The sequence below is a fragment of the Rhipicephalus sanguineus genome, chromosome 8 (genome assembly GCF_013339695.2).
Source record: "Rhipicephalus sanguineus isolate Rsan-2018 chromosome 8, BIME_Rsan_1.4, whole genome shotgun sequence".
Taxonomy (NCBI): Eukaryota; Metazoa; Arthropoda; class Arachnida; order Ixodida; family Ixodidae; genus Rhipicephalus; species Rhipicephalus sanguineus.
The window spans coordinates 105,330,961-105,346,935 of NC_051183.1; positions in this window are offsets into that span (position 1 = coordinate 105,330,961).

Genomic DNA, 15,975 nt, shown 5'->3' on the forward strand with positions numbered 1-15,975 from the left:
CGAAGCTTGTTGCTCCGACCCTACGAGCATCGTTTAGCGGCTCGAGTACCGAGTGACAACACTCTGAGCGATCTTCCAGATTCACCTGTCAAGCGCCGGTGTGAGTTGTCCCAAAATTCTGATAAATAAATTAGGGTAGCTTCGCACTAGAAGTGCCAAGCCTTTAGCAAGTGCGGAGCCGTGCGGCCTCCTTCGTTTCTCTTTATTTTGTTCTTTCTTTGTTCTTCTGATTCTTTGTTTTTTCTTGTCTCTCTGTTTTTCTGTCTTTGTCTCTGCTTGTCGAACCTGTCGTTCACACCGTCACAAGCACGTGACAATACTGTCGATAGTGGTGTGAATAATGATGCGGTTACTAGCCGGCCATATTGCCAAAATATTTGCGATAACCTACTACCAGCTTCGCATAATTTATGAGCAATTTTTGGCACAGAAATTAATTATTTTCGCAGTCAAAATGGCGGAATATGTCCATGAATAAATTCGTATCGGTATCCAGTTACACCTTACAATTAACTTCTTGGTATTTTTTTAAATTTTATTTTGTAAAATGCAATACCAATTTGAATCCGCGCAGTCCTACCACGGTAAAGGCTTCCTTTCCGCTAGAGCTGAACAGTTTGACTTTATGATCATGTGTCAGCAAAGCACTCTGGTGAAGAACGCAATGATGTCAACTTTCTTGCCCTTCAGCCTGCTTCTCCGACTGCACTATGTACCACGCGTGCGGAAAACCAAGTTTATTCTGCAGTGAGTCCGCGCTGTTGATTTTATACTATCGATAGTACCATCGAATTTCTTACTATCGATAGCGCAATCGATAGTATTTTTCACCATCGATACTTTGATAGTGACTGAGCTATCGATAGTATCGATAGTATCATCGATAGTTCTGCATCACTAGTTCGAACACCACGGCTGGACTAGAGGGAAACGCAAAGCGCGTCTTGCCGCCCCGATAGCCCGGCCGCGATTTTGGTCGGGGCGAGCGCGTGAGCGGGGAACGCGATGTTACAGCCAGCTGAAGCAGGCGCGCGTGGTAGAGATATTTTTGGTTTGGATTAGCTGATGCTATGAGCGAGCCGACTCTGTCAGGACGCTTGGGTGAAGGTCGCCACCTCGCGGTGTTTTAAGGCATTGACAAAATTGAACTACTTTTCAAAACTCGCCGAATAGGACGGTCGTGTAATGCGTTGCAGGTGCTAATCGCGGAGGCCACAGTAGTGACGAATTACTTTACCGCTCCCAGAGAGCCACACCACCCCGCCGACCGTGAGAGTGGTTGATTGAAAGGCGCGTTTGTAAAGCCTCTGGAGTCTGTGTCCGTGGAGCAGTGGATAGCGTGCCCGGCAGCTGTTGTTGCGGACCGAGCGGTCGTGGGTTCCATGCCCGTTCACGGATCTTTTTTTCTTTGCCATCTGATCGTGTAAATGTTTTCGACGTCATTTCCGTGACGGAAATACGTCGCTGAAGTCTCGGTGGACCCCGGCATAAAACACTTTCGTGTTAAAAAAAATCACAATATGATGGTCATCTCACTGAACTATTTCTTGGTGCTAACGCATCTGCAGCAACAAGTTTCGCTAGGTTCGATAGCATGGCACGTTATGTCTGAAATGGAGTATAGGGAGCAGAAACGGTTGTGCTGCGAGTGCGCGGAGCTCTCGTGACGAATTCTATGCGGCTACTCCGCAGAACGTCGCTGTCCGTCACCCTCCCGCAGGAATTCAGAAAAAGAAAAAAAGAAAAAAAAAATTGGCCGCGTATCTGCGTGCTTAGCTGCAAATGTCGTCTAAAGACGATAGAAGAGGCGCTGCGTGAGATATGGACGCCATCTGGCAATACGTCGGGAAACATGAGTGCTGTGTGGCGGGCTGGTAGTCCCGGCGCAGCGGCAGGCGAAGACCGGCGGTGACCAACGCGACCGGTGGGGACGCCGGCCAGCCCGAACACGCTGTTTGGCGCGATGCGCCGAAGGAGAAGAAACGTCCGCACTCAACGTGTACTCTCCACAAACTTTCTTATTTACACGTCACTTGGGTAAAACAGGAATGCCAGAACGGCGCCCCCTGTCATTCGTACAATGCAATACTGAACCGAAACCGAAACACAACATGAGATTGTGCAGGAGGCACGGAGGAAGACAAGTTTCAGCGCAGTCGCAATTTCAGCGCACCTTAAGAAACTAGGGTTGTAATATGGTAGGGCGAGTAGGGCCAGAAGGACCGTCACGACCAAAACCTGCCTCCTCAGTCGTATTCGCCTGGAACGTTGGTGTGGCTTCGCGTTCCCTCCTCCGCTCCTGGCCTTTCCACAAAGCTACTGCCTAAGTACGAAGGCCCCTACCGCGTCCTACGTCAAGCATCCCCAGTTAACTATATTATTGAGCCTGTTCAATCATCTACGGACCGCCGTCGTCGCGGCCGCGAGACTGTTCACGTCGATCGACTGAAGCGCATTATGACCCACCAGTTGTACCTGTTCCTTAGGTCGCCAGGATGGCTCCTTTTCCGCGGGGGAGTGATCTCTAACATGATAGGGCGCAGACAAGAACGCCTGCGAAAGAAGACGACGAAGCCGGTTGTTGTTGGCGATCGCGCTTGCTCGGCTTGCACCGCTGATCGCTTCAGCTGTGGCAGTCTTTTAATAAACGCGTTACTGTCTCAACGTTAAACGCATACCATCAAGGTCTTTAAAATTGCGTATCTATGTATTTTCTATTAAAGGAAAGCACCACCTAATACTTACCTAATGATGTTACGCCTCAGATATGCGTAATATTTACTTTTTGATCGACAACGTTCACAAGTATGAACAGCCGTACCAGTTCAAGATGGGTGGGCGGTAAGCAAGTGGTTCAACTTTGGCCGGTTGGCTGAATCGGGTGACGTGCCGCAAACAGAAAGACAGAAAGGCAGACCAAAATTTCTGCATTTAAGTTCCCCAAGAAAGACTATCGTCTTTAAAAGTAAGAGAATAACTAAGCACATTTTACGTGTTTTGAATGCTAATTCATTAATGTCCAACAGAACACCCATGCCAACATGCAGCCGCAGGTTTCATGCGCTGCCAACGTCTAATGCCACCGTCGATTAGAGTGACGAGTGAACGAGGAAGCAGCAGCTAGAGAAGACTGCCGTCTGCATACGCCTAGCCCTTTTCATATGTTTGCGCCGGCGCCGCCGCCTCTGGGTCAATTTTCCATGAAGCATACCGTGCCGCCGTCACGAGACTCATTGCCCAGTGAAACAGAAGGCTGACGTAGGCTTTTTCACCTCATGAGCTGCAAAGGCTTTCGCCTTAACAGAACAGCGCGCAGCAACCAAGCACAATGAGAAGTTTCTTTTCGGCGCCTGTGTTTATACGCGTTCGAAAGAGCGACTAAGTGCTAGGTAAGTCCGCTCACACTGCGGGTATTCTACCGTAAAGCTTGTAAGTGATAAGTTCGAGAAATCCGACATGGTGGTCTGGTGGTTGAGGTGCTCGACTGCTGAACCGCAGGTCGTGGGATCGAATCCCGGTCGCGGCGGCCGCATCTTCGATAGAGGCGGAAATGCTAGAGGCCCGTGTACTTAGATTTAGACAAGTTAAAGAACCCCAGGTGACCGACATTTCCGGAGCTCGCCACTACGACGTCTCTCACAATCATATTGTGGTTTTGGGACGTTAAACCCCAGCGATTAATACATTATCTTGAACATATTGGGTGAATTCAGCGCGATACAACGAGGACAGTATGTTCAACAGAATTCAACTCGCCCAATTGTCAGTTCTTCGGCATTATATTACATGCTCGAGTTGAGTGATGTGAAATATGCAATTATGTCACCACCGCGGCAGCACGTGCATAGCCCATGTGAAACTCTGAATTGTTTTTCCTTTTTACTATAACATAATAGTCTACCATTGCTGAATCCCACCGATGTCTTAGCCCACAACATCATGTTAGCGCAGAATGAAATTTCACGCGGAAAGGCACAGGGAAAAATACCTGACAAAAAAAGTGCTGGCTTCCAAGAAACAGCAACATACAACATACATACGTCGGCCAGACCGTCAGGTGCGTGAGTGTTGGACTGCGTGAGCATCCTAACAATTCACAAAACATTGCCGCTGGTCATTTAAGCACACACTATAAGAACTGTGGATGTACGCTTATTCTCAGCCAATGCGTCAACGTCGGTAGAAGCCATAGGAAGACTACGAAAGAAATAATCGAGGCCGAGGCAATTGCCATTGCGAGTGACTCCGGAATCAGCATTTCATCGATTGATCTTTCAATCAAGAAACTTGCATACTTGATACGTGCGCGGCAACGCAGGCTTCAAGGTAGCAGAGCGTAGCTCACGGTGATTATGCCTCCGCATAAAAGTGCGTTTTTTGTTGGCTCCATGCGCATGCGTGAGCGAGGAGCGCATATATTAGCAGGGTTCCTTTCGCATAAGGCTATTTGTTTGAAGTCGGCACTTCATCCTCCCTCGGTCTTTTTAGGGGCGAAGCTCCTTAAGGCGGCACCCGTTCGTCCCTCGTAGTCGTAGTCGTAGTCCGTAACCAGTCTTACGCTTTGACCTCCAAGGTGGTGCCGGTGGGAGATTTTTCCTGTGCGTTGTTGAACAATAAAAAATTCGCAGCGTGCGCGTTAACTAAAAGCCGAATTCTTCTGTCTCTCATTCCCCATTAGCAGCCATTGGCATGTTCCAGTAGGAAACGTTAGTAGAAGTAGAAGTGTCAGTGTTAGCTAAAAGCCGACTTCTTCTGTCTCTCATTCCCATTAGCAGCCATTGTTACCTCCAAGGTAGTGCCTGGTGAGATTTCTCCTGTGCGTGATTAAACAATAAAATTTTGTTCAAAACGCCGTTGATTGATGAAATAAACCAACGAAAGACGCCAGATGTTTTGTAAAAGCAGAACAAAAGAACGCCAGATGTTTTTCTTAAAGTGTAGTAGTAGTAGTTGTATGTAGCCACCTCGCCCGATCGTCAACGGGCGAGGTGGACCGGCAACGGCGCGAGGACCCTGCCGTACGAGAGTTAAATCACACTAAAAGACATACTTTGCGGGCGATACACTCTAGTGAGCTTTCAACTTTTCGTCTTAATGTACATGATAAAAAATTATTTCTACGAAAAACGCAAGGCACACCTTGAGCAATATATTTGGTTTTGGGACGCTAAATGGAACCATGAGGCGATGCGAAGCCGGAGCACTTGCATGATTCGCGTTCCGTTGGCTTTCGTTGGGCATGCTACCGACCTCGCGTCGTGGAACGCGCGTCCTGTCTTCCCTCTAGCCTTGCCTTTAATTCGCACAGGGCGAGCGGGGAATGCGGTCGCTCTTGGCGCTCTTTCGCTCGGGAGCGGACTTCTTCCTTGCATTTCACCGATCACAAGTGATAATGAAGGGACCACGTAAACCAACAGTACAATAAAAGTTTGATGTTTAATATATACACGATGTTTCACACTCTTTATATTATGTACTGGGCGCATTTCACGGAAGAGTTTCACGGTTTACAGATGATTCCCTCCGTAGCTTCGCCCCACTCATCATCATTCACCCCGTGGATATGCTGTGATTTTTTTTTTTTTACCATGTTCCTTTCCTGCGCTGAAGTTTCATTATGGACCTGTACCAACACGCGCAACTACACACCTAAAAACCCGCCCATCCGCCAGCTTCCGAAAAGCATTATGTCTTGTGCAGTTTCCACCTCTCCTGTGTTTCACCGATTTAAAATTCCGAACAAGAACCTCGTAGCGCTGAACGTTTCTTAAATCGCGAAGCCAGGGTTGGTTTTATTGCTTGCCGGCCACATTAGCTTACATTGTATTTGGTGCACTAATGCCAGCAATACTTCCGAGCAGTGTGGTCTAGTCGCAGCGAAATTTCTTTTCTTAATATTCCATACAGCTTATCTTCCAAATCTTAATGATAACATCACTCGAATCTTTCACAACTTCTTTATTAAGCTCACACCGCACTGTTGAAGTTCTTGAAAAAATGCGGTCGACACACAGTACGTCAAACCACACATCGGAAAATATATAAGCGCACCACTATGCCACGGGACTGCCAGGTGTGCCTTCTGTGCAGTACTGTCCAGGAACATAAAAAGCAGTCAAATAATGACAACAATATCTCACTGGTTTATTTCAATTTAAAATCGCTATTGCAACAGAAGTTTCAAGGGTAACGTGTCGCGAATATGACGCTGTCTTATGCGTAAATAAAGCGTTCTTGTAGATGCGTATGTATACAGCACAATGCCCACCTTTCACACTGAAGAATATTATACATATTTAATACCAGTGTTTATTTCTATGTGTGTAATGCGGCTGAATTTTTTTAAACAAGCTCCCACACTACCCGAAGCTTGTCGTCCACGACAAATCCTCCACTTTCTAGATCATCTAAGAGAAATGAAATGTCATCAAATATTGGTACTGCATTACTTGCTTCTTCCGGCTTCGCAAAGTGCTTAGAGCTCGTTCGAGGGACACGCTCCTTTCTGCACTCTTTGCTGGACGATGGGTGTTTTATGGTCAAGCAAACCTTTTCTTTGAACGGCCATTGAAGAACGTCGTCGATCACTCCCTTGTGCAGCTGAATGAAAGGATGCAGGTAAACGTGCTGTCCCTTTCTTGCAAAAGACACTCCTAGCGACAAGTGATAGCCAGACACGTATGTCTTTTCCTGCTCATAGCCACGATGCCCTTTAGAAAGGGCGAGCTCCTTTTTTGCTTTGAATCCTTCTACAACGAACTCGTGTCGCTTAACAATGGATCTGCTCAGAGCTAGTGCTTTTTCAAAATTTATTGCACTTGGACTGGTTTGCTTCTCGCAGTCCTTTGCTTCAACAATCTTAGCAACACTTTCTACGCAGTTGCTGCAGATTGTCCTCGCGGCAACCTCTAGCTCTTTTCGAAGGATTTTCTGTAGTACAGCGGCCTCATCACTAAAACGTTCTCTTAAATCCGCTTTCAGAGTGTTTGCTGTGTCTTCTTTCAGTTGTTCCAAACTTTGCTTCATGTATTCTTTCAGTATTTCGTTTGAATTGCTCAGTGTTTTTGCAAACAATTGCAACTTTTCTCCGTGACCGTTTAGAGTTTCAGGTATTACTTCTGAGGAGGCCGCAACGCTGTCCAATGCACTAGTTCTGCTTGATATTTCTAGCAGTGTTTCTTTCATTGCGTTCATGCAATGTGAAATCTCATTAAGGCGGTTACTTTGGATGTCATTTTCATGAGTAAGGTGGTCTAGCCTCCCTTTCATTTCACCTACTCCTGTCTCTATATTTGCATTCAAAGCCATCATCAATGCTTTTTCGCCAGTGGTGTTAGTTTGCACATTCCCGGATGGCAAAGACATCACGTGATCCCTGCACTCGCTCTGCAAGTGCGTGCACACATTATTACAGCGTACGACCATCGAACATCTCGGACAGGAAGTGGAGTGGTGGTCACAGTCTTTGCAAAAGTGCTTGTGGAGCTTTGACGCAGACAGCACTGTGCCGCAGCCACGGTCTTCGTTCCAGCACTTCACCTGTTGTAGAGAGAGAATGAACAACTTTTCAATGATCTTTACATTTCTAACGCCTCAATATCATTATTAAACGAAGCCGCCGATATTAAGAACACTGTATACCATAAACAAAAGAAGAAAACAGGCACTAACCATGTCGCATCACGTAGAGCTGTCAGGGGTTTCAAATAGAGACAAAGCTGAATCACTGGAGCTTTGTAGAAGTTCTTCAAATCCGGACTCTCGCATATCCTCGCAATACGATCACGAAAACAAAGGTACAATCTCTATAGTAAAAACCGTAGTATTCAGTAAAAGTTTTCAAAAGGCGGCAAATATGTTAAGTTGAGCTATGTGGCGCCAAAGCGGCTAAGAGCGAAAATGCGACCAGCGAAGGCAAACGCGCAAAGAGGAGAAAGAAAGTTAGGACGGCAGATGAGATCATGAAGTATGCGGCTATACACCATTTTCCGCACACGCTCAAGCGCCGCCATCTTGGACTGATAACGTTGCAGTTTTGTATCCGTATCAAATAAACAGTGCTACGGTGAACTCGCACGCACGAAAACGCCTGGGCCGGTACATTCAACGTTTCATGACCATGATCATTTCATATTGTGACGTAGAAAACAGGCAGAACAATCGCTTATCAGTCCAAGATGGCGGCGCCCATGAATCGAAAATAAAATCGTGCATACCGTGGCCACAGCAAGCACAGGACCGGCTTGCTTGGCGGAACATCATCATCAACATCACCACCCTGACTACGCCCACTGCAGGGCCTTTTCCCTGCAGTGGGCGTAGTCAGAGTGATGATGTTGATGAAAGCCACTAATGCTGGCTATGCCAGCTAGAGCAAGTAAAGCTGCTATGGGTGATATTTGGCATCACTTCGTGACTGTTCACGCTGCCAGGAACTGACCAAGCGACAATTGAAAAAAAGATACACACAAGTTGATGCGCGTACTAACAACTAATTTGTTAAGGCAGAAGGCTTAGATGCCTCATCAAACTGAAAATTGAACGTCGGCGGTGTCGTCGTCCCACGTGAACATGAGTTATGCAATATCTCACGTGATTACATCATCCTACGACATCACAGGTCACGAAAATTTGTGACGACATCACATGACGTCGTTAAAGGCGGGCGGATCACGCAGGCAGTGCAAAACCTGGTGAGCGGCAGAAAGCTTGCAGTGCCTCCGATCCTGGAGGCAATGCAAAATCACGTTAGGTGTGGAAAGTTTTGGGAAGGGGGTGGGGGAGAGCACATCGACTGAGAAGTAAAAGAAGAATATGGCGTTCACCTTCGAGTCGTCTTAGGCGGACGCATAAGGGAGCCTGCGAGTGTCTTGCGTGGCATACGCTTCCTTACGTACGACACAAAAGATTAGAGATAGGAAAAAAGAAAAGAAAAGCGAAAACCAACAGCATATGTTGCACAACAGTTAAACACGTCACCGTCCACAATAAACCCTCGCAAGGGAATTATGTCTGCCTTTTAATGGCTACCTTTTAATGTGGACGAAAAGAGAACTTGCCGCCAGCAGCGAGCAAAAGTGCAACCTTCAGATAACGCGCCCGAGGCTCAACCGATTGACCTACGGCGGCGGTCGTCATCTCGTCCATATTATCGGGCATTTCTGTGCATGAAACCCTGGCGGTGCGTTTCAGCGCCGCTTACAGCAAGGACGGCGAGCGTGTAACACTTCTTTTTCTGAAGTCACGCAACGCGAAACGTCACGCAACACGAAACCCAAACTGGCAGCCTTTTCGTCCACTTTATATCATTCCCATTTATGTCATTATTTTTAAAATACAGTTAAAGGGGTACGAATAACGTCCCCTATGCCTTACTTGGCTTTATTTTCTGTTGATTTTGATTAAAGTTGCACCTTCTACTGGGAGCACGAGGCTATGATAGTGTATGTGCAACCCTACGCAAGTATCCAGCCACAAAAACGACAAGAGGTGCATGCGTGAGCATAAGTATACGGACCACGGGATCGTGTGCTAAAATGCATCGCCGCGCGATCTGCCGACCTGGCGCATGTTGTCGAGAGTCCCACTGAAGCGGCGGTGCGCATGCGCGTCCCGTCAGGCGAGGTGGCCTTTTATCTCGCTTTGACGTGGCTACGGCGCTCGCAGACAAAACGTCAACTGAGTGTGGCTTGCTTTGCTCCATCGCATCTGGTCGTTGTTTTACATAGCGGCTGCGGTGGGGCCGGCTCGAGCGCCTGGCGCGCATCGCTTTTTACATTAGTGAATTAGCCTAACTAAGCATAGCTAGCATCATGTAACCTAATAGCGTCAAGCATAATTAACTAAGTTTGCAGCTGACGCCACACGGTCCGACGAAAAAACTCAACCCAGCTTGTTTTTGCCGCGTTAACCCTAGTTCGCCTCATATGAGTCTAGTTAAGCCAAGGTAGCTATAGCCGAACCCAATTAAGTCTAGTTAAGCATGGTATCCCCTAATAAGGCCCAGCGTTAGTAAGACTAATTAAGCTATCTAATTAAGCCTAGCCCTCCAGCTTGCTATTGCCATGTTAAGCCAAGTTCAGCTTAGAGGAGCCCAGTTGAGTCAAGTGTAGCCGTATTTAATTGGGCATAGCTGGACATGATATCGTCCAAATAATTCGAGCATAGTTAAGTGTAAATAAGCGAAACCTAACTGTGGCCAATTCTTCCAAGTCAAATTATCCATGAGCCCAGAGAAGCCAAGCTCAGGAAGGCGCTAATTACTCTTGGCCAAGTCTAGCCATAATAAGCTCAATTACGCCTAATTAAGAGTAATACAAATTATACTTAATTAAGTAGTGTGAAACCGGAACAACCCACCCGAAATACCCGAGTTTCTTGCATAATTACGCTAATGACTAGGTAAGCTAATTAAGCGAAGCCCAGGTAAGTAGATATACATCTGATTAAGCATAGTTGAGCATGGTATCACCTAATCAATTCGAGCATAATTAAATCCACTTTAGCCACACCTACTTAATCCAAAATATTCCAACAATGCAAGTCGAATTCCCAATGAAGCTAGTGAAGCCAAGCAGAAGATGCTAATTCGCACTGACTGAGTTGAGCGCAATTAAGCTCGATTAACCCTCATCAGCATTAACTAGGAGAAAGACTATTTAGGACTGCTTAAGTTGTGTGAGATCCAACAAAACACACCCTAAATACTTGAGTTTATTCAGACTTGCCTAAACACATTTGTCAATGCTAAATCACTGCTTAATCAGATCTTAATCAATGCTTAAATTTGTGAATGAATAATTCTGAATCAATGCTTCATTAGATTTGTCTATACTTATCCTGCCTCCGCCTAATTAGCATAATTAGACGTAATAACATATCTGTCATGAAATTCAAGTATCTCGGTTTGGTTCAATCTCACACAACTTAAGTCAGCCCTAACTAGACTTAGTATTAACTAGAGCAAATGAGGCGTAATTGAGCTTAATTACTCTCGGCTAGGTCAGTGGTAATTAGTATCTTCCTCGGCTTGGCTCCCCTAGCTTCATTGCTAATTCGACTTGCATTGCTTTGATTAATATATACTTATACTATATTTACCTCGACTCAACTGGGCTCATCTAAGCGTAACTTGGCTTAACATGGCAACGGCAAGCTGGGCTAGGCTTAATTAGGTTAGCTTAATTAAACTTGCTGATGCTTGGCTTTATTACGTGATACCATGCTTAACTAGGCTTATTTAGGTTCGGCTGTACTTACGTTGGCTTAACTAGGTTCGTCTAAGCTTAACATGGCTTAACGCGCTAGTTGAGCTGAGTTTTCTGGTGATGCCGTGAGGCGTCAGCAGAAAACTTAATTCTTTGTGCTTGGCCTTATTAGGTTACATGATGCTAGCGCTATACTTAGGCTAATTTACCGGTGTAAAAAGCGATGCGAGCCAGGCATTCGAGCCGGCCTCTCCGCAGCTCCTACGGAAAACAACGGCACAGATGCGATGGAGCAAAGCAAGAGACACCCAGTTGACGTTTTGTCTACGAGCGCCATAACCACGTCAGACAAAGCGACATGAGAGGCCACCTGATATGACGGGACGCGCATGCGCACCGCTGCTTTACTGGTGCTCTCGACTTGAGGCGCCGCGTCGGTATCGTGCGTCGATGCACTCTTCCACGTGATCCCGTGGTCCGTATGCTTTTCATCAGGCCTGTACATTCCTCAAGGCTCTTACTACTTCGATATTCCAGACAGTGACGACGCATGCAACCTCGACAATGAAATCAATGAGGACGAGTAAAATGTTTATTAATAATAATATGTGGGGCTTAAGGTCCCAAAACCACGATATGATTATGAGAGACGCCGTAGCTGAGGGCTCCGGAAATTTCGACCACCAGGGGTTCTTTAACGTGCACCTAAATCGAAGTACACGGGCCTCAAACATTTTCGCCTCCATCAAAAATGCAGTCGCCGTGGCCGGGATTCGATACCGCTACCTTCGGAGTAAAATGTTTCCGACATCAATTTGATTCTACCAAATCACGGAAATAAACAGAATTCTGCCTCTCGCACTGCCTCGTTCTTGATAACACAACTCGGCGACACCACTTTAGAGCACCTATCTGTAACAAAAACCTAACCAAAACAAACGCTCTCGTGATTTCATCCCACAAGAACATGCTCATCCCACAAGGAACTGCGTTTATCTTTTCTTTACTCCGCTACCCTCGCGATGCGCCCACTTTGACCAATCTCGTTTGCCGCATTTGATCCTCGTAACCACTGTCACAGAGGAGAAAAAGTGTTAGGCGCAGGCGGCATTACTTTTACTGCAAGTTTTAGTGAGAACAACAATAAATCAAAAAGAGCATACGAAAGTTGCTAGCATCCGCCCCCGTAAAACTATTCGGCTGTGCCACTGTCTAGTACTTTCGAAGTCATCAGCACGAGAGCAAAAATTACGAGCTTTCAATTGTAGAAGCAGACGTTAAATCATGGGGCTAGACGTCGGACACAAAGGCCATATCACCCTTTCCATTCAAAGGTTAAATTTCGTGCTTCTTGCGCGGCTACTTCTTGCATGATAACAATTTTTTGCTTTCATATATTAGCGCATAAGGCTTTGCTATATTATTTCTGCTATATTACCTTTCGTTTCAGCAGGTTGCGCACAGGGCACTCCACCCATTCGACGTCATCTGCCAGGACCAGTTGACCATCGAGAGGACAGCATTGCCCGTCGTCACTCCGGCACTGCTCGTAACAGTTCTTGCAGAGGATGTGTAGGCAAGGTAGAAGTCCAGTAATTCTGGTTACCAGCCCGCATGCTTGGCAAATTCTGCTCGATGGAATCGGTTCCACGAAGTTCAACTCTCTCCAGTCCAACTCGTCAGAAAAACCGACCAAAGTGTACCGATGTCTCGGAGCCGGCATGATGAATGCCGTACCAGCCCGCTGTCACAGCCGAGGCAACTCCCACCACTTGAAACTCGGAACGCCGTCAGTACAAGGTATATGTAAACTGGTAGCGTAACTTCCGTAGAAGCCCACGTGTCAAGCCGGTGGCTAGTTGTTGCAACAGTCGCCATCTATGTGAGGAGGGGACAAACAGAATTAAAAAAAGGAAAAAGGTGACGTTACAACCGGAAGCGGAAATGACGTCACGTTTTAACGCGATGGGCGCGAAATCATGAAATTTTTTGACAGGGCGCCGCTTCTTACTTTTTTTATAGCTGCATGTTCTTTTTCTTATCACTATGACGGCTCCATAATGGACGCCTGCAAGATAACGGGAAGACGAAAAAGACAGATTTGATAAATAAGGTGTATTTTATTGGCGAAATATTGCAGTTGAACAGGATATTACCCCAAAATATAAAACACAGAAATCAGAAGTAGCATAACAATTCAACGTGCACACTGTGATGGTGTAATGTGGGCCCTGGATCCGAAATAATTCAACCGGCAGTCAGGTGATTCTGTACACACAACACAGACTTTAACACAACCGATAACTCTGACGATTCGCACACAACACACTACAGCATTCCTTATTTACATCCTAAACGTCCTACGCGCTTGCACACAAACTGTCCTACTCGCTGTTATGAACTGTTGCCGCTGCGGCGAGGTCGGTCGTCACCGGTACTCCTTGGGCAGTCAACAGTCACGCTGCCTTGACCGTGGCGAGGTGGTAGTGGTGGTGATGATGGCACTGCAGGCCGGTGATCACCAGGCCACTGCAGCGCAGGTTAGCTGCCCGTCGCCAACATGAGCCGCGGCCACTTCGTGACACCACTCGGGCCCCAGGCCTCAGCCAGGAACAGACTAGGCTGCGGGTCTCCGTGTCAGCACCGGGCACACAGCGGGAAACAGGCTCACCAGGTCCGCAAGGCTGCCGGACGCCTGGTTTAAGCGATGTCGCGACCCGAACCGCCGACCAGCGGCTGCCCGTTCCAACGTGTCGCGCTCCAACTCCTCGAGCCGCACACCCTGCTCGCGCTTCCTTTTCGTCGTCTTCCCCTTCAACGCGTACCGCAGAGCAGAACTGTCGTTCCCTCTTCGCCCCGTCACAGGCCACACAATCCACATCATCACACACACCAAACCTTGCAACACGTGTTGCTCTTGCATCCGTAGACAGCGCAAGCGTTTCTTCGCGTCGCGTGGCGGACTCATCGTCCCGAAGGGCGACAGCACGCCGGCCGTGCGCTGGCAAAAACACAGTCACTGAAACGGTTCCAGATGGCTGCGATGGGCTAAATTACTTCTGCCAAGTACCACGACTACAAAACAACGCTTATGCGAGGAAATCATCTACGGACGACAGGCACAAACCTACAGCGCAAAAACGAGCGAGCCATTTGCATCTGAAAATGCGCAAAACCGTTGGCCCATGTTACCAGACTGCCTGCATGTGCCCGCTGTTTCTGAAAATAAACGAAAAAAATGGGCCACTCAACCACATACCCAAGACTAAAGTTTGATTAAAAGTAATCTACTAATTTAATTCGTGACAAATAAAATTAAAACTAATGAAAATAAACGCTTAATTAATTTTTTTGTTTTCATTATTTGTCCCCCCCTCACATAGTAGCGCTTTAATCGTCACGCGGGTGTTGATGTTTGTCGCAATAGGTTTCCGACCACTTTTCGATCAGACTTTCGCGACCTATTTAGATTGACCTTGGTCAGTATGCCTCCGCGGATATCGTTTCCATGGCTACTATCGCACTGATAGCGCATTCTCGCGGCTTTCGGCCACCGACGTAGTGCACGCTTTTCTCGTCAAAAGGAAATGTTCGCATGCACATACCCCCGTATTCACAAACGCTCCTCGACCCGAATCACGTCCTTCACTTGAAAAAGTCGAGCACAGCGCCGCTGTTCGAACGAAAATGACGCCGCGCTTCTCAAGAATCGCTGCAGATAATCGCTGATATGCAGTGATTTGTTCCGCCTAGGAACGGCGCTCCCATCGACTTTCTCAAGTCAAGGTGGAGCGTTGAGTGAAGGGACGTTCTAGAATACGGGGGATAGTCGACTTCACGATGATAGAATAGTAGAGGTGGCCATACGAGCGCCGCAAACGAGTCGCCGAAGCTCTCGAGTGTGCGCGCAGCAATCATCAGATGGCGGAAAGGTTTAGTAGGCACAAACACGTGCATTCCAAGCTTCCGTTGTGCCGTATAAGGCCTGTTATTTTGCAGTGTTTCTGGCTTTAAAAGGTTGTTTACGTTTTTTATTGCTTGTACCAGCTGCCTGGGCAAATGTGATTTGAACTGTAGAGAGAGAGAGAGAGAGGTTTATTTATAGAAAGGCAGAGAGGTCGGCCTGAGCGATAGTATGCTCTAGCCTGCTACTCTACACCGGATGTGGGGAAAGGGGAGAAAAAAGAATGATGGATGACGATGGTAAGTAAGGGAGGTGAGTATGTATAGTCCCGTCTAGGTGGCGCAGTGCTATAGCCGCGCATCCAGTCCAGTGGCTTGTAGGAAAGCTGCGACCGCTCTTATGACCACAGTTGTGCTGCTGGCGTCAGGCCAAGGACCCAACACAACCTCATCAGTTAATGGTCTATTATGCACTCCTTCAGTAGAGGAAATCAGTTTCTGTCGTTCGCGTGCGTATGCTGGGCAGGTACAAAAACCGTAGAATCTGTAGTAGTCAACACCAAGTGAACTGAAGTCCTTTCTCGAAGACATCGCTCAGGGCCTAGAGAGTCGCTTTACGACTGTTCTCTTATACCAACCCCAGACCCCTAAGAGGGGTGAGGATTTTGAGGAGGTCACAGCTGCTGAGCTAGTAAATGTGGTAAGAACGCTGCCTAATTCCGCTCCAGGTCCTGATGGTATCACGACGTCGGTAATAAAAGCAGTACATAAGATATACCCCCTTGGCCTACTCGAAATTGTGAATCACTCAATTAGAAATTCTTGGATCCCAGCTGATTGGAGAGTTGCAAAAGTTATTCCGTTA